This window comes from Aotus nancymaae, unplaced genomic scaffold (assembly GCF_030222135.1).
Source record: "Aotus nancymaae isolate 86718 unplaced genomic scaffold, 86718_ANA_hifiasm-v0.15.2.pri h1tg000006l, whole genome shotgun sequence".
In the NCBI taxonomy this organism is placed as follows: domain Eukaryota; kingdom Metazoa; phylum Chordata; class Mammalia; order Primates; family Aotidae; genus Aotus; species Aotus nancymaae.
The window spans coordinates 74228888-74240578 of record NW_026988417.1 but is presented as its reverse complement, the minus strand read 5'-3'; the positions used below and the strand labels follow the sequence as shown (position 1 = coordinate 74240578).

General features: G+C 35.6%; 1 non-coding gene across 1 annotated transcript; it reads right to left on the bottom strand.

Moving 5' to 3' along the window:
- Window positions 1-2190: 2190 nt before the first annotated feature.
- LOC135271899 (U5 spliceosomal RNA) lies at window positions 2191-2305 on the bottom strand. The gene has a single exon (XR_010340024.1). It is a non-coding gene; the product is annotated as a U5 spliceosomal RNA (small nuclear RNA).
- Window positions 2306-11691: the final 9386 nt, after the last annotated feature.

Sequence of the window (11691 nt, the reverse complement as noted above, 5' to 3'; positions counted from 1 at the left end):
ATAAGGTAACATAATTTGTGTTTTTCGTCATTCCATTTTCCTTCAATGCTGAGGCATTGGGAGTTTCTGATCTTGGCTACCATTTGTTCACCCTGTGGCAACTACTGACATTTCCTTGGTCCCATGTCCACTAACAGATCACTGCTTAGGGTTTCTAGTCCCTGACTGCAAGAACAAGGCTCTCTGAAGTCCAGCATTCTGAGCTGCTTCTGTCCCTGCTCAGTACAACAGGACACCATGTTGGTGCAGGGAAGTCCATGGGCTGCCCAAGCCCAGTGGTCACACTTTGCAGCTGTTTCTACTCTGCACCATGCTGCCTTCCTGCGGCCCCAAGTGGGAGAGTGAAGTGGGTAAATGAGTGAAGTGGACCAGCTGTAAGATAAAAGGTGCTGTTGCTATTTAGTTCTATCTAATTGTTGCTGTAAAGGAATTTGGGCTCAGGGTGCCAGATATTCTGACATTTCAAGAAAATCCTGAAGTGATTATTGTTATGTGGCATCTCCTGATATTAACTACATATAACAAAGACAAAAATTTAAAATATATTAAGGTGAAATGAAACGTATCTGTGGGCCAGTTTTACAGCCTGCCAGTTTGTAAGCTCTGACTTATTTAATTTTATGTGCGTGTGGGTTGAGGGGGAGGGGATATAAAGAGCAAGGCAGAACAAAGAATATAAAGAAATATTGGAACCAAAGCTTGATCCAGGAGTTTTTAAAAAATATTATCCCAGTGAAAAAGAAGGAATAAAGGATAGTATAAAACTGAAAGAAAAAGACAATTTTCAGTCTAGTTGCAAATGAGGGCAGTTTCTATGTGTCAAATAATCAGCCAATCGGTAAATCGTGCCCTGCCTAGAGTTCAAAGCTCAGAGCCCGGGGCCTAGGATATTACAACTGAAAAGGAGATGGGAATGGAAAGAGAACTCAAGAGGAGAGGGCCATGAGGCTCAGAGAAGTCAGTTTACAGAGATGTAAACAAGCAGGGTTTCTTCTCTGTCTGATGGCAATTTTGAATGTTAGGTTTATCTTCAGGCTGAAAAGGAAAAGCAATTGAAATTCACAAGCATTTCTTTACTTACTTTGAATGTGATACCATTCAGAGAGTAATCACGAACCTTCCCACTCAGATATAATTACTGCTCTCTGAGTTTAGCTCTTAAAATGTTAATTAAAACAATATGTTAAACTTAGGGTCTAAAAAATGAGCAAGGGACAGAGGAATGCAAGGTTTGCTAGATGAATATAGGTCACTGGGGAGCCAATGAAGAAGGAGATTTCTGCACAGCTGTCTCATATGCTGCCAGTCAGCCTTCTAGAGCAAGGCTGTAGCTTTACTGGGAAAGGGCCAGATTCAAGATCATAACACTTTAGGAGATAGTCCAGGGGGTTGGTCTACAGCTCTCCATACTATTAGCTCTACCTTTCCTTTTGGATGACATGCAAGAGGGCATTTGGGGACTGCACGAAAGTGAAGAAGTATTTATAGTTAAGGCTCTTGTTGAAGGTGAGAAAACAAAACAAAGCCAAAACCAACTCTAACAGAGCTAAAGCAAGAGCAGAAATATTTTCTCACATAACAGAACAGTCAAGGATAGGATTGTTGTGGCTCTCAAACGATCTTATCAGGACTTCTCTCTTGACTACATCTAGACACCAGTCTAGAAGTTCCAGGTCAACACTGAAGTTTCAGGTTCAAGTTCAATGGAAAAGGGAGCATTACATCCCAGTGGTTCGATACTAGCCTCCAAGATTAGTTCTGATTGCACCCAAACAAATTACTTGCCAACTTTTGATTCAATCCTGTGACTAAGGGAATATTAGCACCTTGACTGGCTGGGACTAGGTCAGGCCACACAATTCAACATTGGATCTTTTCTACATTTTTAAAAATCCTATCAGTTCTTTTTCTCTCTATACTTTGAGTCCTTTGCATTGATAGGTCTTTCACTTAATAGAAATTGTGTCCCATCTGCTGTTAAACCAATCTGTTGCAGTCTTACTTTCACATACTACCTTTAAAAATTTTTAAATGTTCATTTGATTCTTTTGTTGTAGATTCACACCAGACATATACAAGTATGTTCAAAGAAGCATTATTCAGAATAGATAAAATTGGAACATAAATAATTTTTTAAAATTATGTTAATAATTTTAATTATTTTTATATATTAATATATATTATATAGAGACCCTTGCCAAAATAAGGTTTCAAAAATTGATTTAAGACTCAGAGTTGTTCCTCTTCATGAAAATCTTTAGTAAAAGGAGAAAAATTTATAGTATTTGAAATGAAACCAGAGAATCAAAATAATTTCTATAAAAGTAGAATACATAAATTATCTATGTTATGTTCATAGAATGGGATACCATACAGTAATGAAAATGAACTAACCCCAACTATATCCAACATCATGGATGAAAGTTAAAAACATAAAATTAAGACAAAGCAGTCAGATACAAAATAATGTGTGATTATATTTATGAAACTAGAATAGCTAGGGACCAATGTTAAGATAGCAAAAATATAAATAAAAGCAAGGAAACAGTTATGAACAAAGTCAGAATATATACTTTTAAATAGATATATTATATTTTGCAATAAAGAAAGTATAAGATAAAGGAAAGAGGTAATCCTGGGTTTGGCAAAGTCATGAAAACATAAGCAGTTTACCTCTGCCTTTTACCTCTGTAGTCTCTTCTGCTGCCTCCTTTAAACACTATTACAAACTTTCCATAGTGATGCTCTCTCTTTTTATGGCCTGAACTCTCCACTCCTGTCCTAGAAAAATGATAAGTAATGGTATCTCCTGAAGTCCTCTGTCGGTGGCCAGAAAAGTCAGTGTGTACTCTAGAAAGAGTTAACCATGTCTGTATAATCAGTATGATAGATAGGTTCCAGGAGTAAATATGAGATAAACCATAGCTGCAAGGAAGTTGGAAATAAGACAAATAAGATTGTGCCCTGGTAGTCACACTATAAAATCAGGTAATGAATATAAACAGATTTGTAAATTCCCACATTAGGTAAGATTTGTTTAGTATTTACTAAGGCTAGTTTGTGAAAAATATTACATTCATAATTCTTACAACAATTTTGCAAATTAAATGAGATGATTTTCTTAATATTGCAATGGAGGAAACTGATGTTTAGGACATTTTCAACGAAGTCCTCTAGGTCACATGGTCAGAAAGAGCCAGAACTGAGATTGTCGGGCTCTTGAACCCTTGCCCTGAACTCTCACATTATAATATCCTTACTAAGGAGGTGCAGTGGCTCCCAGGCCTTAGCAAGACTAGAGAATTTCATCATCCATGGCATAATGTAGCAACAGAAGTCTGGCAAATCAGAGTGACTTGGGAGGTCCAATCTGGGTACACTTCAGAAAGAGAAGGTCCTGCCAATCGACTATTTCTCATGATCTTTTAGGTTTAAGGCTATTTCTACAGTGAGGGTGAACAGATCAGATTTTCTTAACCTCATAACACTAGACATTTTAATTATGAAGCTAATCTCTTGTCCTCTCAATTATTGTTTAGCAAGCAGCTTTCTGATCATAACACGTTAGAATTTTGAGTCTGTGTCAATGTGAATACTCTGGTGTGTGTGAGAGTTTTTATTTATCATTGTCTATAAATGTATTGGCATTCTTATTTGTACATAAGTTTCATGAGCTATGTAAATGTGAATTTTCTCATTAGAGGTTGGGTTTTGAAAGCTGGATTTACAAAGACTGATTTCTGAGTCTGGAAGACTAAAGACAGATCTCTGAATATTGGCAAATTCATCAAAGTAAAGTTATTATGTAAAACCCTTTGAACAATAAGCCACTGACACTTTTGTGTTCAGACTTTAAATTTGGTGTGGGTTTAAATCTCTACTTAACTTCCGCAAGTGTATCCGTTCACTTTATCTGGTGACTGTCACACTATAAGGCAGAATAAACCATGAAGCTATTACATTTCAGTAAAGTGATATGGTAGGGAGAGGTTTAAAGGAGTGCTATAGACTAAATTGTTTTTGCCTCCAGATTCCCATGTTAAAGCTCTAACCTCCAACATTATGATATTTGGAGGTGGAGCCTTTTGGAAGGTAATAGGTTATGAGGAAGTCATGAGGGTGGGGTCCTCTTGATGAGATCAGTGCCTTTTTAGGAAGAGACACCAGAGCGAGCTTGCTCCCATTCTCTATTTGTGCACAAAGAGGTCAAAAGATCACACAGTGAGACAGTGGACATAGATAAGCAAGGACATCTATAATGTCCTCGCTAGAACTTGACATGCTGACACCCTGATCATGGGTCTCTAGCCTCAACAACTGTGAGAAAATAAATTTCTGTGGTTTGAGCCACCCAGGCTATAATATTTTGTTCTGGCAGCCCTAGCAGACTAATATGAGAGGTCAATGGAAAATAAGGAATCAATTTTCCTTTGAGTGACTGAGATGCTGTGGCAGGGGTAGGACAGGCTCGAGAAACCTGAAAGGCCAGCCCAAGAGCATAAAGCAGCTGGGGACATCACCAAGAAATAAGAAATTTTAAAAACTCCCTTTGCTTCATGTAGGACTGTCAAATTTGGTATTCTGCACCAGGCCTTTCCTCTTAGATTTTTCTGTTTTCTGCATCTGTTTTATTCAGTGGAAGAGTTGCACTAGTGTCATCAACACTCAGAGCACTTTTAGAAAGTAAAAAATTTGACTCACTAAAAATGCTTCATTACATAGTATTCCTTTCACAGATCATTCTTCCCTTTCTGGAAAAGAATCAGGTTATAAAACCCAGGGAATGCAGTTAGCAGGACTTTTAAATGGTGTTTGATTTTTTAAAAGGCTGAGCATCTGACCATGGTTTTTCCAAGTCAAACAGCAGTTTAAAAACTAAGATGCTTTGAAGTCAGAGGCCTATAATGCTGTGAGCTACTCTCTCTCTCTCTTGCTCTCTCTCCTGAAATAGTGGGTGAGATCAGATGAGAAAATTCATACAGATACTGTTTGTGTTTCTCCACATAGAAGGTCATTTCTAAGAGTCTGCCCTATAAACCTTACTTAGGTTCTATAATGCACTGAGACACTTTTTTGAAATATATAAGAAAAAAATTCAGTAGGCTGAGGAAAACTTATGTAACCACACTGTTATTACTTTTAAACATGAAAAATGTCACTTTCCCTTCACTTTTCAAATAATGAACAGAAAGATCCAGACTTCATGAAGGTCACCTAGCAAGCCAAGACCAATACTGATTTTAAACTCACAAAGATAGAGGCCTCTTTAAAGAATGCAAGGGTCCCAACAATAATAGCTGTCTTTTATATTGTACCTACAACATACCAATTACTCTGCTTGCTATCTTGCTTTATTTTTCACTGCTGTAGGACATCCCCAATGTGTTATTTGTAATGGATAAAGAAAGTGAAGTTCAGAGTGGTTAAGTAACTAGACCAAGACACATACTCATAAGAGGCCATGTCATAATCTAAAACTAACTCTCTGATTCTGAAATCACATTCTCTCCACTATGCCATGTGAGATCAATAATAATATCTACATTTCTGGACACACTCAGTAAATCTGTTAATAGTTACATTTTAATTTTAGAATAGCAGAAAACTTTCATTGAGAGTAAGAATGGTCCAGTGACTTGAATGTTTTTTATAACTACAGACATTTTTTTCCCAAGTAAAGCTGATTTTTTAAAATGGTAGTATGTGTTTGCCAGGAAGGCAGAAAAGTTAGAGACATTGAGGATTGTGTTTTACCAGAAGGTTCTAATCATGCCATGGTAACCAAGCATTAAGGTATTGATCTGCATAACTAACAGTGATCATAATAATTCACACTTGTAGAGTACTTTTCACTTTGGAGATAGTTGTTTGGAAGAAGACAAGGCAACTGGATCGGAAAAGAAGCCACACCATGTAGAGAGATTAGCTTTTTCTGGGAAATGCTTAGGTCAAAGTTTTTATAGAAAGTGAGGAATTGTACTTTGCAAATTGTCACCAGGAAAGCAGTCTCCCACAAAATGCAATAAATACAAAAGGAATCGGAAATTGGGAATTGGCTTGTTATAACAATGTGTGAAATGAAGAGTGCTGAGTGGAGGTAGTTATAAATAATCAGAGTGGGAGAAATATTACCTGGAAAAATAGCAGTGTAAGGGTATATTTGTGATCAGTCTACTGCATTAAAGAAGGAAGGGTGTTTGGTCTGTTTGACAGCTCTATCCCCATAGAGGAGGAAAGAGATCCATTAGTTTGCTTTATCTTCATAATGCTTCCAAAATAATCCAACTCCGTGGCCCTGATTCCACACTCTCTAAGCAACTTTCTGATGGTAACTGGGTTTCTCAAATAGATTTCTTTCCTTGGAAGGAAATGAGTGAACAGACTGACATTATTCTGTCTGCTTGGTAGTGTGATTTCTCACTGTAGATTAAGATTTTGGCTCGAGTGATGGGTGCACCATAATCTCACAGATCACCACTGAGAAACTTACTCATGCAACCAAATGCCACCTGTACCCCAATAACTTATGGAAAGAAAAGATTTTGGCTTTTGAATTTGGTATAATTTAGTGATTCGAGGCAGGTCTCTTTAGGCCTGACTTCTCAAGGCCCTGAGCCTATGGAAATGACAACAGCAACCACTTACATTTGTATAGTAATTTATAGTTTATAAGCCTTCTAACTGATGTCATCTTATTTAGTCATAATGTGTCTGTGAGGTAGTTATTATGATCTATATCTAATAAGACTTGGAAAAGTTAAGCAAATTTCTCAAGGTCATCTAGTAAGAGGAATACAGGACACGAAACCTAGCACTTCTGAGGCTAAATTCAGAGCTTCTCCACTACCAGGGACAGGTGAGTACACAAATGTATAAGAATTCATGAGATTGAGTTTGCAACAACTTGTAGGCTTGCCAATATCTTGCTGCAAGAGAGCTTCCTCTTTCTAGATAAAGGAGTTATTTTTTTAAAAGCTTATTTAGCTGTCACTCCCAATCTCCCCATTCCCCATTCAGTCACAGGAAACCCACTAACCTGAAAACTACTTTCTGACTCTGTAGATTGGCCTATTTTTGACATTCCACATAAATAGAATCATGCAATGTGTGGTCTTTTGTGTCTGGCTTCTTTCACTTAGTATAATGTTTTCAAGGTTCATCCAAGTTGTAGTATGTATCAGTGTTTTAATCCTTTTTTATTGTCAAATAATATTCCATTGTATGGATCGACCACAGTTAGTTATCCAGTCATCAATTGGTAGACATTTTGGTTGTTTCCACTTTTTGACTATTGTGAATAGTGCTGCTATAAACATTTATGTACAAATCGTTTTGTGAGCATGTGTTTTCATTTCTTTTGGGTATATAACTAGGAGTGGAATTGCTGGATTGTATAACTCTACATTTAACCACTTGAGAACTGCCATATTGTTTTCCAAAGTGGCTCTTAATCTTATATTCCTACCAACAGTATATGAGAGTTTCAGTTTTCCATATGTTTGCCAACACATGTTCTTCTCTGACTTTTTGAGAATAGCTATCCTAGTGGGTATGAAGTGGTGTCTCATTATGATTTTGATTTACATTTCCCTGATGGCTAATGATGCTGAACATCTTTTTTTGTGCTTACTGGTCCTTTGTGTATCTTCTTTGGGGAAATGTGTATCCAAATCCTTCCATTTTTTAAGTGAGGTTATTTGTCTTTTTATTATTGAGTTGTAATAGTTCTTTATATATTCTGGATACAAGTCCCTTATCAAATACATAATTTGAAAAAACCTTTGTGTCATTCTATAGGTTGTCTTTCACTCTCTTGACTGTGTCCTTTGTATTACAATAGTTTTAAATTTTGATGACAAATTTATCTTTTTTTCTTTTATTACCGTACTTTTGGTGTAAGGAGGGATATTTTTGAAAAAGGAAAAAAGTTGATTAGATGTCCAGGTGGCACTAATTATTACTTCAATGTTGAAGTATAAAGGAAAGCACAATTTCTGAGGATAAGTGTCTGCTTTTATAGATTTTTGCATTGTGATGAAATAAAAAGTAAAGAAAGAAAAAAATAGAACATGGAAAAGAAATAATAGAAAAACTGTTAAGACTAAATATTACAACAAATTTCAATCATATCTTATTACTAGCAATGTTTATTGTCCCATTTCTTTGCAGAACAAATATCATATCAGCAAAGTAAATCTATCAAATATTTTCATTTGGATTTTTTTCACATTTTTCTAGACATGGAAACAACCATGACTATATTGCACATTTTTCTTTAAAACGAGTATAGATCAGATGAGTTGTCCAAATACATTTGTATGTGATTTAATGATTGATTTTATATTACTTTATTTTATATATATATAATTGCTAAAACAGCACCTTGGTTTATATAAAGATCTTAAAACTTCTGAACATTAGTCTCTTTTTGCAAAACAAGATATATGTATCTTTTACCCATTACACAAATAGATTTCTTTCCTCATCTGTTGACAGGTATTTTATGAGTCACATCTGCTGTAAGAAATAGTGCTGATTTCATTAGAAAATAATTTGCCTTTCAAAACACTTATGCAATACTCTAAATAGTCTCTAATAATATAACTTAATAATATATAATCAAAGAAAATGCTAGGTGCAGCAAAGGAAAAATAAACAAATTCAGTTCAGTGTTAAATGAAGACACTTTCCCTGAGTTTTTCCTTAACTCAAGTGAAGGAGTGGAGAAGCAATTTTAATCTATGAATTTGTGTATATATACACATATATATGTGTGTAATTATGATGTTTATGGTTGCTGTGTACCTAAGTTTATATCTATGTTTAGTTTTATTTACTCATCAAAATAAAATTCTGAAATGTTGATGGGCTACATATTCTAGGAATACTAGGATGGTTACAGAATTCAAACAATAAGGCTTAGGGTCTTAATCAAAGTTTTAACTAAACTGTAATTTTTTTGGGGGAAAAATCTATCAAACCATTTAAACTTAAGCATGCAAGCACTATACTTAAGATGGAAGTTCAAGGGTAATTTAGACATAAACCAAACTCAATTTCTGATGATTTCTGACCTCCTGGTTCTTTTCTTTTCTTCTCTTCTCTTTTCTTTTTCTTCTTTTCTTTTCTTCCTTCCTTCTTTTTCTCTCTCTCTCTTTCTTGTTTGTTCATTCTTTTTCTTGATAGAGTCTTGCTCTATAGCTCAGGCTGGAGTGCAATGGCATGATCTCGGCTCACTGCAACCTCCGCCTCCCAGGTTCAAGTGATTCTCCTGCCTCAGCCTCCCGAGAGGCTGGGATTATAGGCATTCACCATCAAGCCCAGCTAATTTTTGTATTTTCAGTAGAGACGGGGTTTCACCATGTTGGTCAGGCTGGTCTCGAACTCCTGACCTCAGGTGATTTACTTACTTTGGTCTCCCAAAGTACTGGGATTACAGGCATGAGCCACCATGCCCAGCCCTCCCTGTTTATTTTCAATTTTTTTCTCTTTCAACTAATTACAGTTTTTTTCTATGCACACTTTTTTACTAGAAAGTTCTTCTGTGGCTGATGCTGCTTGTCTAATATGAAATCCAAATCTTCCTAGATTTTGGGCCAGTTTCCCAGAATGTAGGATATTTTTGTAACAAAGTGACTGGACGTTTTTTTCCCCTCTTACATCTAATTGATTTATTTTTCCAAAATTTAACTCTTTCAGTGCCAGAAACACACACACACACACGCACGCACACACACACACACACACGCTGAACAGAGGATTTGAGCTCTTATTTCTTTGTTTAATTTAGTTGATTTTGTTTCTTGTTTTTCAGCCATTTCATTTTGCTTCCGAAAAGCAGGAGCAAATGCTCATGATGCACAGAGTACTGGTGCCCTCAAAAGAATCTTGTAGGCAAAGCAGGTGGCCTGATGCAAGCAAATCAGAGCTCTTTTAACTGAACTCCGCTTGGCTTACTTGCTCCAGTTTTCTTTTAAACCCACACGAATGTCCCTTGCATGTTGAAGTATTGCTGCCCTCGTGCCACTTTCTAGTTCTCTCCCTCGCTTCTTCCACACTTGAGTTGTATCCTCCCCAGTAGTCTGCTGTTTTGAAACTTAGCTTATTCATGCCAGTTGAACTCGCTATTTTTAACTATATAATTTAATAGAATACTAGGGAAACCAAAGAAAAAATGATTACAAGAAAAAGGTTTTGTTTTTATGAAAGTAAAATTAAATGTTTTGGAAAGAGTTTAAAATTTTACTTAAAATTAGTACAGAAAATGAACCGGTAAGCTTGGGGAAAAGGCAACAAAAGTAAAGTTATTTAGCTTGGTCTGAATTTTAAAATAGCCTGGCTGCATTTACTCATATATGTATTCTCATATCCTACAAACATTTACTAAGCATTTACTATGTATACTAAATAGCTGAGTAGATAGGAATATAAAAACAGGTAAATCACATATCTTAAGATAATAAATTCTAGTGGGGCAAGGAGTTGTGTGAACATGCATATTGCAAGAAAATGTCATGACTATATTAAAGGAGTGTTTTTTAAAGCCTGGAAATGTTTAAATAAACATGTCTTATTGGCTCACAAGGGACATTTAAAAATAATAATTTGTCACCTCTGACAATATGCGATGTTTTATCAATGTAAAACATTTGAAAAGCAGAGAAAAAGGTAAAGAAGAAAATAAAAACCATCTCCAACTCTACTACCCAGAGAATTACTATAATTTTTTTGGTGGATTTTTTTTCTCAATCTTCTTTTTCTCTTTCTTTAAACATTGTGTGTGTGTGTGTGTGTGTGTGTATGTGTGTGTGACATGCTATATAAATTATATCATTTTATTGTATTATATCATTTAACACTAAAATTATATAGCAATATGCATTATATATAAGTACTCATGCATAAAGCATTTTCTTTTTACAATATTGGGATAATTTTGTCTCCCTTTAACAGGTTTTAAAACATATTAGTGACAACATAGTATTTAAACACAATTTTAAATATCTACATTGAGAACAATTAAATAAATAAACAATATTAGACTTAAACAAAGGTTTTAGCTCAGGAGAAATTTATAATTTTAAGTTTGGGGTACATGTGCAGGATGTTCAGGTTTGTTAAATACGTAAATGTGTGCCATTGTGGTTTGCTGCACCTATCAACCTAAGCCCAGCATCCATTAGCTATCTTTTCTAATATTCTTTCTCTTCCTATCCCACCCCCTGACAGGCCCCAGTGTCTCCATGTCTCCATGTGTTCTCCCTGTCTCCATGTGTTCTTATTGTTCAGTTTCCACTTATAAGTGAGAACATGTGGTGTTTGGTTTTCTGTTTCTGCATTAGTTTGCTGAGGATAATGGCTTCCAGCTCCATCCATGTTCCTGCAAAAAACATGATCTTGTTTCTCTGTATGGTTGCATAGTATTCCATGGCATATATGTATTACATTTTCTTCATTCAGTATATCATTGATGGGCTTTAGGTTGATTCCATGTCTTTTACTATTGTGAATAGTGCTGCAATGAACATATGCGTTTGTTCATTTGTAATGGAATGATTTATATTCCTTTGGGTATATACCCAATAATAGAATTGCTGGGTGAAAAGCTATTTCTGGTTCTAGATCTTTCAGGAATCACCACACCGTCTTCCACAATGGTTGAACTAGTTTACATTCCCACCAATAGTGTAA